Source organism: Marmota flaviventris, chromosome X (assembly GCF_047511675.1).
Source record: "Marmota flaviventris isolate mMarFla1 chromosome X, mMarFla1.hap1, whole genome shotgun sequence".
NCBI classification, from domain to species: domain Eukaryota; kingdom Metazoa; phylum Chordata; class Mammalia; order Rodentia; family Sciuridae; genus Marmota; species Marmota flaviventris.
This window is the reverse complement of record NC_092518.1, coordinates 114,474,502-114,485,912: the sequence shown is the minus strand read 5'-3', so window position 1 is coordinate 114,485,912 and position 11,411 is coordinate 114,474,502. Positions and strand designations below refer to the sequence as shown.

The 11,411-nt window shown below is 40.3% G+C and overlaps 1 protein-coding gene across 8 annotated transcripts in view; it reads left to right on the top strand.

Annotated features, from left to right (window-relative positions):
* Positions 1-279: 279 nt before the first annotated feature.
* Mbnl3 (muscleblind like splicing regulator 3) overlaps positions 280-11,411 on the top strand; it is a 122,725-nt gene continuing 111,593 nt past the window's right edge. For 7 of the 8 annotated variants that reach the window (XM_071606138.1, XM_071606141.1, XM_027946985.2 and 4 more), the window contains exon 1: positions 1,093-1,330. The gene's annotated coding sequence lies outside the window, so the exon portion shown is untranslated. Of the gene's footprint in view, positions 341-1,092; positions 1,331-11,411 lie in introns of those variants that run through there. The other variant, XM_071606137.1, reaches the window with a different exon arrangement.

The following is an 11,411-nucleotide window of genomic DNA, read 5'->3' as shown; positions in this document are numbered from 1 at the left end:
TGACAAAGGGCATTCGCAGCGGGGGCTGGGCGGCCAGGTTTGGGGGAGAGGCGCCACACCCCCTGAGAATAAAGCCCACGCTGCTCTCTCTGAAAACCCTGCACGAAGGAACGAATCACACAAAGAATATATTTCGCGACGAAACAGCGCCCTACAGGAAGAAAGTGCCCGCACTCGGAGCGTGATCAGGAGCGCGACTTTTTGGCGCTCTTTGGGAGCAGCGAGAGGGAGGCAGAGGACAGAGAGTCCCCGGGTGGGCGCCGGAGCCCAGGCAGCACGCGCCCGAATTCCCGCGCGTTCCTCAGCGGCGAGCCAAGGCTGGAGCCCAACGCCTAGCCAGGTGAGGTCGGCGGCCGCGGCGATGCGGGGCGCGCCGCACTACCTGGCCGGGCGGGGCGGGGCCAGGCGGCTGGGGACGGCCGGGAGCCGCTTCCGAACCCCGCGCGCTTGTTGCCCGCGCGCTCGCGGCTCCACAGCCTTGTAGAGTTTCGCGGGAGTTGCGTTTTGGCGCCTAAAGCCCCCTCGCGAGCGCCGCTCCCTCGGCGCGACTGGTGTGTCAGGCACAGGGCACCGGAGAACTGTGGCCCCAGCGGCCTGGCCCGGGCTACTCGGGTCAGCGGACTCCGCGAGGGGACATCTGGTTTAGGGCACTGACCAGGACGGAAGGGCACGCCTTTGGCTAGGACCGGGCGGGGTTTGGGCCGGGGTTGCTATGGCAGCTTCTAGCCCGGGCGGGAGCCCCACGCCCGCCCGCCGCCACGAGGGAGCTGGGGCGCTCCGAGGTGTGCTCCAAGTGGACTGAACCAAGAGGATGGGAGAAAGGGGGAGGGCTGGCCCGGGTCCCCCGTCCCCTCCCCCAGTCCGTTGCTGGCCCCGGGAAAGGGCCCCAGTGGAGTCCAGAAAATAAAATATTCTTTCCTCCGGGCTTGAAAGGAGGCTTGCAAAAGCAAAGGGGTGGCACGGGGACGAGGGAAGCGGAGGGACTGTCGCCTCCATTCGGGAGTCCCCATGTGCGTGTCTCCAGACTTGACATTTTATACCCCACAGCGGCCGACTCAGAGCGGGGTAGCACGTCCCAGCCCTGAAGTTATGTAGGTGGGGCGGGCTTTAATTTGCTTATATCTAATGATTTGAGGAACCTTGCTTTAAAATGGCGGCATTCAGTATACACCCCTGCTAAAGGCTCTCCCGGCACCGGGGCCACCTCGCGCAGCGCTGCTTTTGCTTCTGCCGCTAACACATGGCATGTGCCGCTGTCGCTGCCGCTGCCCCTACTGCTGCCGCTGAGAGCAGGGCCCCTTAGCCTCTGGGTTTGCGCTAGCAGCATAAGGTAAGGCTGGAGATAAGTTGGGGTTTGTGAGAGTGGCTGCCTTTTTTAGGACGCGAAGAAATACAATGGTTTTAAACTTTATTTTACAAAATGGCAAATAGAAGGAATATTAATACTGCAACTTTGTTGGAATTTAGAGCTTTTATCTCCCTCCTTTTTTCTCCTTTTTCCTTCTTTTTTCCCCTTGCTCTCGTCTCTTTAAATAAATTGAAAGGAACTTCTTGCATGGCATACCATCAGCAAATGCTTTTAACAACTCAGCTCCCCATTTCCACTGCGATACCGATATCCTGAGCAGTGCCACAGCTTCCTTGAAAAACCAGGTCTCTTCCCGCCCTGGATCAACACATTTGGGCAGCTTACTGTTACTGCCAGGCTCTGAAGGGAATGAGAGTAGATTTTGGGTAGATCTTAGGAGAGTGTTAAAAAGGTAACTTTAGCTTTTAACACTCACACAATATGCTTTTATGGTAAGAAACTGAAATTAAACCCAGACTAAAAATGAAAGTTGGAATTTAAGTGATTCATTTATGTAGTTTTATGATTGGGATAGACCTACTGTGTGTTTTCCTGAACACTGTCTATTCGTTGGTATATATAGGTACAATATATGAATTCATATTGGTCTAATTAGTGTGTTTTAGAGGAGTTTTCTCTGAGATATTCTTAAATTGCTATTTTTAAGTTGGGCTCAGATCCCCACAGCCTCTCCATATACATCTATAAAGTTCATTGGGAAGCATCAATTAAAACTAAACTGTTGCAGTATTTAATTTTTAAATGATTGGAAATTTTTCACTATGCTGGCTTCCTCATTTAACCAATAAGTTTTTGGGTGATTACTGAGATAATGGTCAGAAAGCACGCTGTTGATATAGCTGTACAATGACTAGATACCAGTACTTAATATAATTTGCCTGGGTTTTTCCTTTTCTTCCCCCCCCCTTCTGATTAAAGGCATGTTTAACATTGAGACTTACAAGAGACCTTGGATTTTTCCTTTTTATATTCACATTTTGTCTTTTACTGATGCAGATTTAGTCCTTGATGTTTAAATACATTTTAAATTAATTTAATTTTTAATTTGCAATACTTTGGAAGGATGCTTTCATATTTATAAAAACTTTTCCAAATATAAGCTAAATAGTCTTTTGCCCACAGACCAGCTGATATTATTCTATCCCAGTCCACATTTTACTTCTCCCAGCACAGTGGACTTACTCTTTCCATTAAGTTTAGCAAGTGTCTGGAAAGGGTGGGGTGGGGGGAGTGTTGCTTTGCAACTATTAAAGCATGGTATGGTTTTTCTACCCAGGTGCTGTAGTCTACCTAGAAACAAAGAACAGAACTGCTTACAATGTGATTTACTATATAGTAAATTTCACATCACTTTTTAAGATTATTTTTGAGAGACTGGCTGTGGGGGCAGTTCATTTCTTCATGCCTGAGGGTTCCTATACATACAGCAATAGATTAACTTGGATTTTTTTCAATGGGGCGATAACAAATAAGCACTTCTTCCATTTTTAGATCCCAGTCCTGTAAGCTTTGATTCTGGATGTGATTCCTTGTTGCTGAACAACTTTGGACCAAATGCATCCTTTTTTTTTTAAAGTGAAAATACTAAACCTTGAGGCCAGAGTAGACAAGCTAAATTGGTGTTACAGACTTAGGAGGGAATTTTGCCAGTTACCATTCTGCTGCCATATATAGTGATGAGATTGGAAATCTTGTATGGAAACAAGGAAAGGAGTTTGTCAGAAAAAAAAAATTTAAGAGAGAACTGATATAGTGCTGGGCTATAGGTGGTGACTGCATGCTTTGCTCTACTTCTAAGATCTACTTCATTTCTTTGATTTCCTTTACTGCCTTAAGCACTCATAATGACTCCCAGGACTATTATAAAATAGCTTTCCCCCCTCAACTGTCCACTTCAGGCATTTCACAACAGCTGCTTTTTAAGGAGGATAAAACCTATGGTTATGAGCTGGTAGCCAAAGTAGCTTTTATATTATTCCCTTGCACCTATCCTACACCTAAATAATACTTTGCACAAAGTAGGTGCTTAATAAATGTTGAATTAAAAAGAAAATGTATAGCTTATAAGCCCACTAGGAGCATGCTTGGGCACAGCTTTTAATTTAAATGGAAGACTTTTTGTGTGCTTACAAGAATCTAAATTTTAAAATTGATTTGAATGTATATTCCCCTAATTGTCTGTATTCTACTTGCCTCTCATTGTACTTTACAGGCACTTGTGTAAGACATTATTTTAATCAGTAGGTGCATTATTATATGTCCAGCTTGACAGTATGAAAAAGGGAAAAAACCGCTTAGGAATAAAAAAGGTTTTTGTTTTTTGAGTGGCTGTACAGCACTGTACATGCTGGAACAGTGATAGTCCCTCGGCTGTTGTACAGATGTTGACAATATAGTTTGAAGTACAGTTTGGTTCTGTACCCAGCTGTCTTTGTATGTGAGGTAAGGGGAGAAGGAAGGAAGGGAGTGAGAAACCCTGAAGTGATGGAAGATTTTTATTCATAAAAATTTACTTATCCTGCTTATGTTACAATAAATTCAGGAAGGTGACAGAATTTTTCTGTTTTGAAATAAATTATATTGTCTGATAGGATTACAAACAGGGATTGGGGCAGAGCAGACAAAAATAAGTTACAGTACATGTTTGACAAGTAATTTGATCTTGTAATTAAAGTTAGATAATGGCCACTGCCATGTTAAAACTATCAAATGTCTAAAAGAGATGGCAGGATACCCTCACCTTTATTTTATCCAGGCGCTTCCATGCTGGCAAGTTTTCTCATGACAACATCTACTAGATTAAACAGATAGATTTCCCCCATTATAAATGTATGTTATGTCAAGAAAATGGAAATCAGAAATTATGCTTCATTGTGAGATTTTTCTGCCTCCCCTTAGGTGTGCTGTGTTTCCTCACTTCGAAAATAGAAACCCGAGGGGCTGGAGCTGTAGCTCAGTGGGAGAACACTTGCCTAGCATGTGTGAGGCACTGAGTTCGACCTTTAGCACTGCACAAAAATAAATAAATAAAATAAAGGTATTGTGTCCATCTACAACTAAAAAGTGGAAATTTGAGTTTCAGATAAAATGAAGTGGATAATTTCCTTCTATGAGAATAACCTGTCTGAGAGCAAGTAGCTTATCAACTAACTAACCAACAAACATAATGTATGACCAAGAAGAAGGCCGTTAGATCTATATTAATGGGGGATTTTTGATCTAAAGGAAACCAGATGGTTATATGGCATCTTACTCTTCCTGAGTGATTATATATTGCCTCAAGACAGCCAAGTGACAATAATGGAAAGACAATCTTGAGAATTAGGATAAATTAGGTATCAATTACCTTATCAGGTGATAATGACATCCATGGGACCTAAAAGGGGTCAGAAAATATTTCTTTTCAGGCCATTCTAGTAAGGGCACAGTAAAAATCCATCATTTTTTTCTACTTGGTATTAAATTGAGTGACATTGTTTTTAAAAAATTGATGGGGAAAATAATAGAATCCAGGAAGTTGGACATTATTTTTATTTGAGTAATAAAAGTACTCCCAAATGGCCTGGGACCACAGACACAAACACAGTATATGTGTATGAATGCATAAATTAGTGGTCAGTTTAGAACAATTTTTACAGCCATATATTCATTTCTCCTTGGAAGAATATAGAAAAAATACACATTTTTTTACATCATTCTTCCAATTCTAAGAATTAAAAGAAAAAGGTTCACAATAAATTATAAGAAATATTTAACGTAAGTATTGTGTCTCTGAGGCTGAGAAAAAGAGCCAGGCCACTAAATGTTTAACTCCATATAATTAACTTTCAGAAAAAGGATGGATGCATTGTTCAGAACTCAAGAAGAAGAAAGAGTGAAAAGAGGCTTGATTTAAATATACATGCATGAGTATCTATGTGTATTATATGTAAATAGTGCTTTTCAAGAATCATAGTAACCCCAGAACTCTTTTTTTCTTTCATTATTTTGAGACATAGATTCACTGTATTTCACAGGCTGGTCTTTACTTCCTGGGCTCAAGCCATCCTCCTGCTTCAGCCTCTTAGGTAGCTAGAAATTGGGTTGGGTTACACAGAGCCCAGCTTACCAGAACTCTTTATAACAGCCACAAGAACAAAGTGTAAAGGGGAAAAAAGAAGCCTGATTAGAGATTTAAGACTCAATTAGTCATGCTTGTTAAAATATCATGTCCATTCTCAAATCCTTCTTGCATCAGCATTAAGATGGCTCATGAGCAGAAGAAGTGATTTGTTTCTGGTTTTAGGCAGTTTGATTTATGCCTATACAGTGAGTGAACTTGAAGGGCTCAGAAAGAAAGGGCCTCCAATTGAGAAAAAGGCAGTTTAGACAGAATGCAGGGGCTGTCATTAAAGACTTCAGAAAATTTGATCTCCTTAGGCCATAGGAACATCCTAGAGACTGCTGGTTTGAAGGATTTGGTTTTCCATTTTGGCTTATTCAAATTGAATTAAAATTGTTCCCATTCTATTCTCTGAATTCTGAGCTTCTTGGTGTCGCCTGCAAATGGGGCGGGAATTTGAGAAAGGTTTCTTTAGGCTCATTCAGGTGTCCTTGAATGTACCAGTAACTCCTTATTAGGTAGGTTACTGGGTCTCTTACATCATCTCCCCAATGCCTGCGGGTCTCGGTAAAAGTTTAAGTAAATCCAAGAATAGATTCATTTTTCTAATATGTACTTGTATTTTGTGAACATTCTTCCTGTGATTTTAGGTAGCATTATTTTTTTTTATTGATAAAACATCAACAACAGTGAACACTAGGTTGAATGTAGGCTGCTGCAGCAGCAACTCTAAATAAACAGGGAGAAGCTTGCATTGGCAGCTTTTGGGCTGAGATTTTTGAGGACTGGCTTGAAAGCCAGCTGCTCTTTTTCTGTGGCCTGAAGTTACACTTTTCCCTCCATCACAGGGAAATCAGTCTTCAACACGAAGTTATATAGAAACAGTTCTGTAAACTGTTTTACTAGATTAAAAAAAAGAAACACTGGGGCTCGGGTGCCTCCTGTCATGTGTAGTTTAGAAAGTGATGAAGTCACAGCTGAAACCCAAAAAGGATACTGGAAGCTGTCTCATTTTCAGTCACACACTGATTGCCCATTTAGAGTTTGGATTTTCATCGGTTTTTATTTACCAAGATACAGGTGTGAATAGTGCCTCTTTTTACTGTATCCAGAAAGCAAAGTCCACACAGTAGAAGGGAAAAGAGCTGCCATTTCAGATCCACCACAATCATCTTTTGTGCCCAGAGGACCATCAGTCCTTAGGTACAGCTCTTGCAATTTCTCCTTATGTGGTAGTATGAAGAAACCAAACAAGAAGGCGTGTTGAGAAAAGCGGTAGAAGGGGTGACCTATTGGCAAAAATGAGACTCAAAGAACCAGAGAGCTTACATTTCACATTTTGTTTTGTAGTCTTCAGCCTTTAAGCAGGAAAACAAAACACAGCAAAACAAAAGGGCCATTTGTAATATTTGCTTGGGCATATATCCTATAATTCCCCAGTTATTTGTTTTACAAATGGAGAAAATGAGATTGTCAGATAATATTAAGGTAACTGCTTTATTAAGATTGGATTTGTGCCAGGCACGGTGGCTCATGCCTGTGGTCCCAGCAACGCCCCAGGCTGAGGCAAGAGATTACAAGTTCGAGGTCAGCCTCAGCAACTTACTGAGACCCTGTCTCAAAAAATAAAAAGGGATGGGGGTGTAACTCAGTGGTAAAGCACCCCTGCATTATCCCAGCACCAAAAAAAAAAAAATTAAGAAAAAGAGAAAAACAATATTGCATTCATATATTTTGATTTTTTTCTTGAATTCTATTTAAAATATGTAGAGATACATTTAGCAAGACCCATGGCACAGAGGTGGGGATCACATTTCACCTCCATACCCAAGTGAAGAGTTTGTATTTGTCCTCTGAAAACTAGGCTTTCAATAAATGGTCCTGTTGTGCATGCCTTTTTTATTAAAGGGCACACTGATGTTCTCAAAATTCTTGCTGTCTGATATTGACGAGGATCCCAGAGGGAGGGGGAGTATTTATTTTCAGAAGTGATTTTGAGAAAAAAAAAACAACAGTGCACATTGTACAGTCTTGTTTTACATCTAAGGGCTTCAAAACCATAAAATCTTTGGAGGGAAGCTAGGATGCTGAGCCTATGTGGTTTGATCTCTTTTTTGAATGCCTACAGCAGCAGCCTCAGCTACAGACTTTGAGTCAATGAACACACAGCTAGGGTAGGGGCTGGACTCAGATTGACAGGCTCTGCAAGGGAGAGCCATTTTTTAAAAGAGCCTTGGATTTTGGCGGGACTTTTTAAAATGGGGATGGAACCTAGGGCCTCACACATGCTAAGTAGGCACTCTACCACTGAGCTACATCCCCAGCCCTTGCTGGGACATTTAACTGATGGATTAACTTCATGTATTAATTCTCTTTCTCAGCGAAGTAAACCTGGCCCTGCTGGGAAATTCATGTGGACATACTGAAAGATTCAGTGTTGCAATAATGCTATGCTTTTCACCAGCTGGGGTTGTAGCTTAGTGGTAGAGATCTTGCCTAGCACATGTGAGGTACTGGGTTTGATCCTCAGCACCACGTAAAAATAAATAAAATAAAGGTTAAAAATATTTTTAAAAATGCTTTTCTTTCCTACTGAAACTTCCCCTCCAAAGCTCTGTCATTGAGAAGTTGACAGGATAGACAAAATGTGACCTAGCCCTCATAGCATTTCACAGTGCTGGAAAAACATGAGAACATTTCTGTATTTTGTGGAGAGTGTGGTGATGATGATTATCTAAAATGTGATTCAATTAGAAGATTCTCATCCCTGCACATACATTGAATTTGCACAAGTCATTTTGTGGGATAATGATGATGATGAGGAGGAAGCAGGCAAATCTAAGAGGCTATTACTCTGGGATAATGTAGTATTCAAGTTCTATCATTTACTAATCAGATACATTACAATGGTGGTTTGATCCTAAATTAACAGGAGCTGGGCATGTTGGTACACACATGTAATCTCCTTGACCTGGGAGGCTGAGGCAGGAGAACAGCAAGTTCAAGGCCAGACTCAGCAATTTAGTGAGGCCCTAAGCAACTTAGTAAGACCCTGTCTCAAAATTTTAAGACATTAAAAAGATTGGGGATATGGCTCAGTAGTAAAGCACTGGGTTCAATTCCTAGTATCGAGATCATAATATTTTTTAAATAAAAAATTAACAGGAAACAACTAGGCTATCTCATGTCTGATTCTGAGCACTTATCATTCTGGTATTCATTTAAAGTGATCAGATGTGTGACCTGTGTTATTTTTTTATGTAAAAGTTATATTTCTCACTCTTAAGCGAAGATCACATAATAGCCCTCCTTATTGTCTTATGTCTATCCCTGGAGAAATTTCCATAATAATTTTAGCCATCTAAGAAAACAATTCAGATAGAAGCACTCAGAAATGGTGACAAGCAATGACAGGAAGTACTGGTTGCCCTGGTCTCCTTCATAACTTAGTTGAGGCCACAGCTGGCTGATTTGCTTTAAACTTCCTGTTTGGGGGCTATTTGGGTCAAAAGTAGCTGTGTTTTCCATATAGTGATTTTTTTTTCTTTATTCTGTAAGACCACAATAAATCTGTCACTGGACTGCATGTTTTGTATATTTTATGAACTGTATCATGTGGTTCGAGTTTAATTTGGAAGGCAGTGCTTTTACAATCAAGATCCCCCCACACACACGTGCAGCTTTGGGGTCTGGGATTGCAGGGGCCTTCAAAAGTTTATAGCTTTATTTACACAATAGTGATTGCTGAGGAGGGCATTTCCTGCCCGTTAATGACTAGTTGGGAGGACCAACAGTCCAAATCCAGTGAGAGAGGACCTTTTATTAAATGCCACGAAGGGACCAAGGCACTTTTCTCATGAAGAGGTGGGGAGAAAGTGAAACCACATTCTGCCCTTTGAAAAGCCCACAGCAGTGAGAGCAGAACTAGCTATGGATGTGGGGCCTGGTAGTGCTGAGAATGGAGCTTCTTTTCCTGAGAGGAACAAATTAATTCTTTCCCATAGGTTGCCAAAGGGGAACATGAGTGGGGAAGGTATTTCCTTTAGGTTGATGGCCCAGTGGAGAAGGGTCAAATAAAGCAGAGGCCTTCAAACCTCCCATTAAGTGCCTGAAAATGTTCAACGCAGTGGTGTTAGAGTTACTTTTAAAACCTGTAAGATCACATGATTGAATTTCCTAATTTGTTGAATAACTGATCATAACTAAAGTGAACAAAAACTTGGAAAGAAATGGAAAGAATGATCTCTTTTCAAGGTCAGTTTAGCAAGACATACAGATTCTATTTGGATTCCCCTATTATAATAAAGGTAAATAATATTTGCAATCAGTGTTTTCTTTTTGGGGAAGTAACATTGAGAGCTGAAATATTAACCATATAACCCATGCTATTCCCAGGAAACAGTTTTGTTCCCCAGTATAATTCTTGCCTGCTATAAAGCAGCTGAGGTGTGAAGAGTTTGGCATTGATTTAGAGCAAAAACAGAATTAAGATCAAGGTTGGGTTCACATCCAGGAATCCCTGGACTTCCTGGCCTGTCCTTCACTCCCTTAGCTTGCTAAGCCTTCAATTTGCCAAAAGTTCAATGTTTATAAAAGATAAACATCTGTTCTGAGTTCTTTTAGTAGGTACCTCCATATAAAGGTCGTATGACACCCCCCACCTCCGAACTTGGCTTGTTTTTTTTTTTTACCTTAAAATTTTAATTTCTTTCATATCTTTCAAACTTGGTGGCGGATGGCAGGGGTAGGCTGGACCTCTAAAATAGAGGCAATTGTTGAAGGCCAGACACCTGGGTTTCTTCATGGGATTGAGTAATCTGTCACATGAAGAACAAACCAAATATTAAGTTTCATTTTTTTTGAGCCTGGCAAATGTCATTATATGCTTTTTAAATATTCAGTAATCCAGGGATTGCCGGTCATTACCAGTTCACAAAAATGAAAAGGTTTTCTGAACTTTAAAACATTCTACAAATAAACTGTATACTCCCTACATTTATTATTTTTAAATGATGCCTCAAGCAGATTTATAAACACAGAAGTGACTGAAGGACTAAAAAATACATTAAAACATGATTTTATTTTTTGAACACTCTTAAGTTTGATTGTGAAAATACACTAAAATATTTGCCAACTCAGATTAAAGACAGTGTTCTGATTTATAAGATGTTTTGGACTAAGAACTAACAAGATTTTCCTAAGTACATGTCCTATTCACTTGAATGTTAACACTCATTACAATTAGCAACACAGCTGAATTTAAATAATAATTCCAAAACCATAGAAGTAGCTTGTTCTATCTAAGAAGTCAAATACTTCCATTTTCTTGACGTTATTATTTTGTTCAGCAAACCCTTTCTTTATAGGTAATCTAAAAATATATTTCAAGCTGGTCCAGGTTCAGTTATTGTAGTCTGAACTACTGGCATAAAAATCAAATGAAGATTTACCCTGCTATATTTGGATCTGACAACATTCCCTTGTAGTATTAGAAAAGTCTATTTGTTCTATCATTGCAGTTTTCAAGTTTTGGGCAACAACTTTAGCACATAATGAAATCCCTCTAGTAGGTTGCAATTTGGCATTTCTTTTAAACAAAATTCCATGAAATATCAATGTATCATCTACTAAAATTAGGCATTTTGTGTGAGTCTGCTATTTGTAATCCATGCACATATGTACTGAGTTAGGATACAAAGTATGTTTCTTACCATTTGTTGCTGTCAAAAAAGGTTTAAAATCAATGTTTAGTTGGATGTTAATTCAGACTGGATCAGAAATGCCTTTTCTTCTTTTTTATTTTTTGAGAGAAAAGCGGTCAAAAGATGCTAGGGGCTTTGGAGCAGATACAGAGTGATGTTTGTTAAGTTCTTTGGTAGTTATGTGTGTCTTTCAAATACCTAGAGCATTAATGGGAATGATTGCACAAATAAAGGCAAC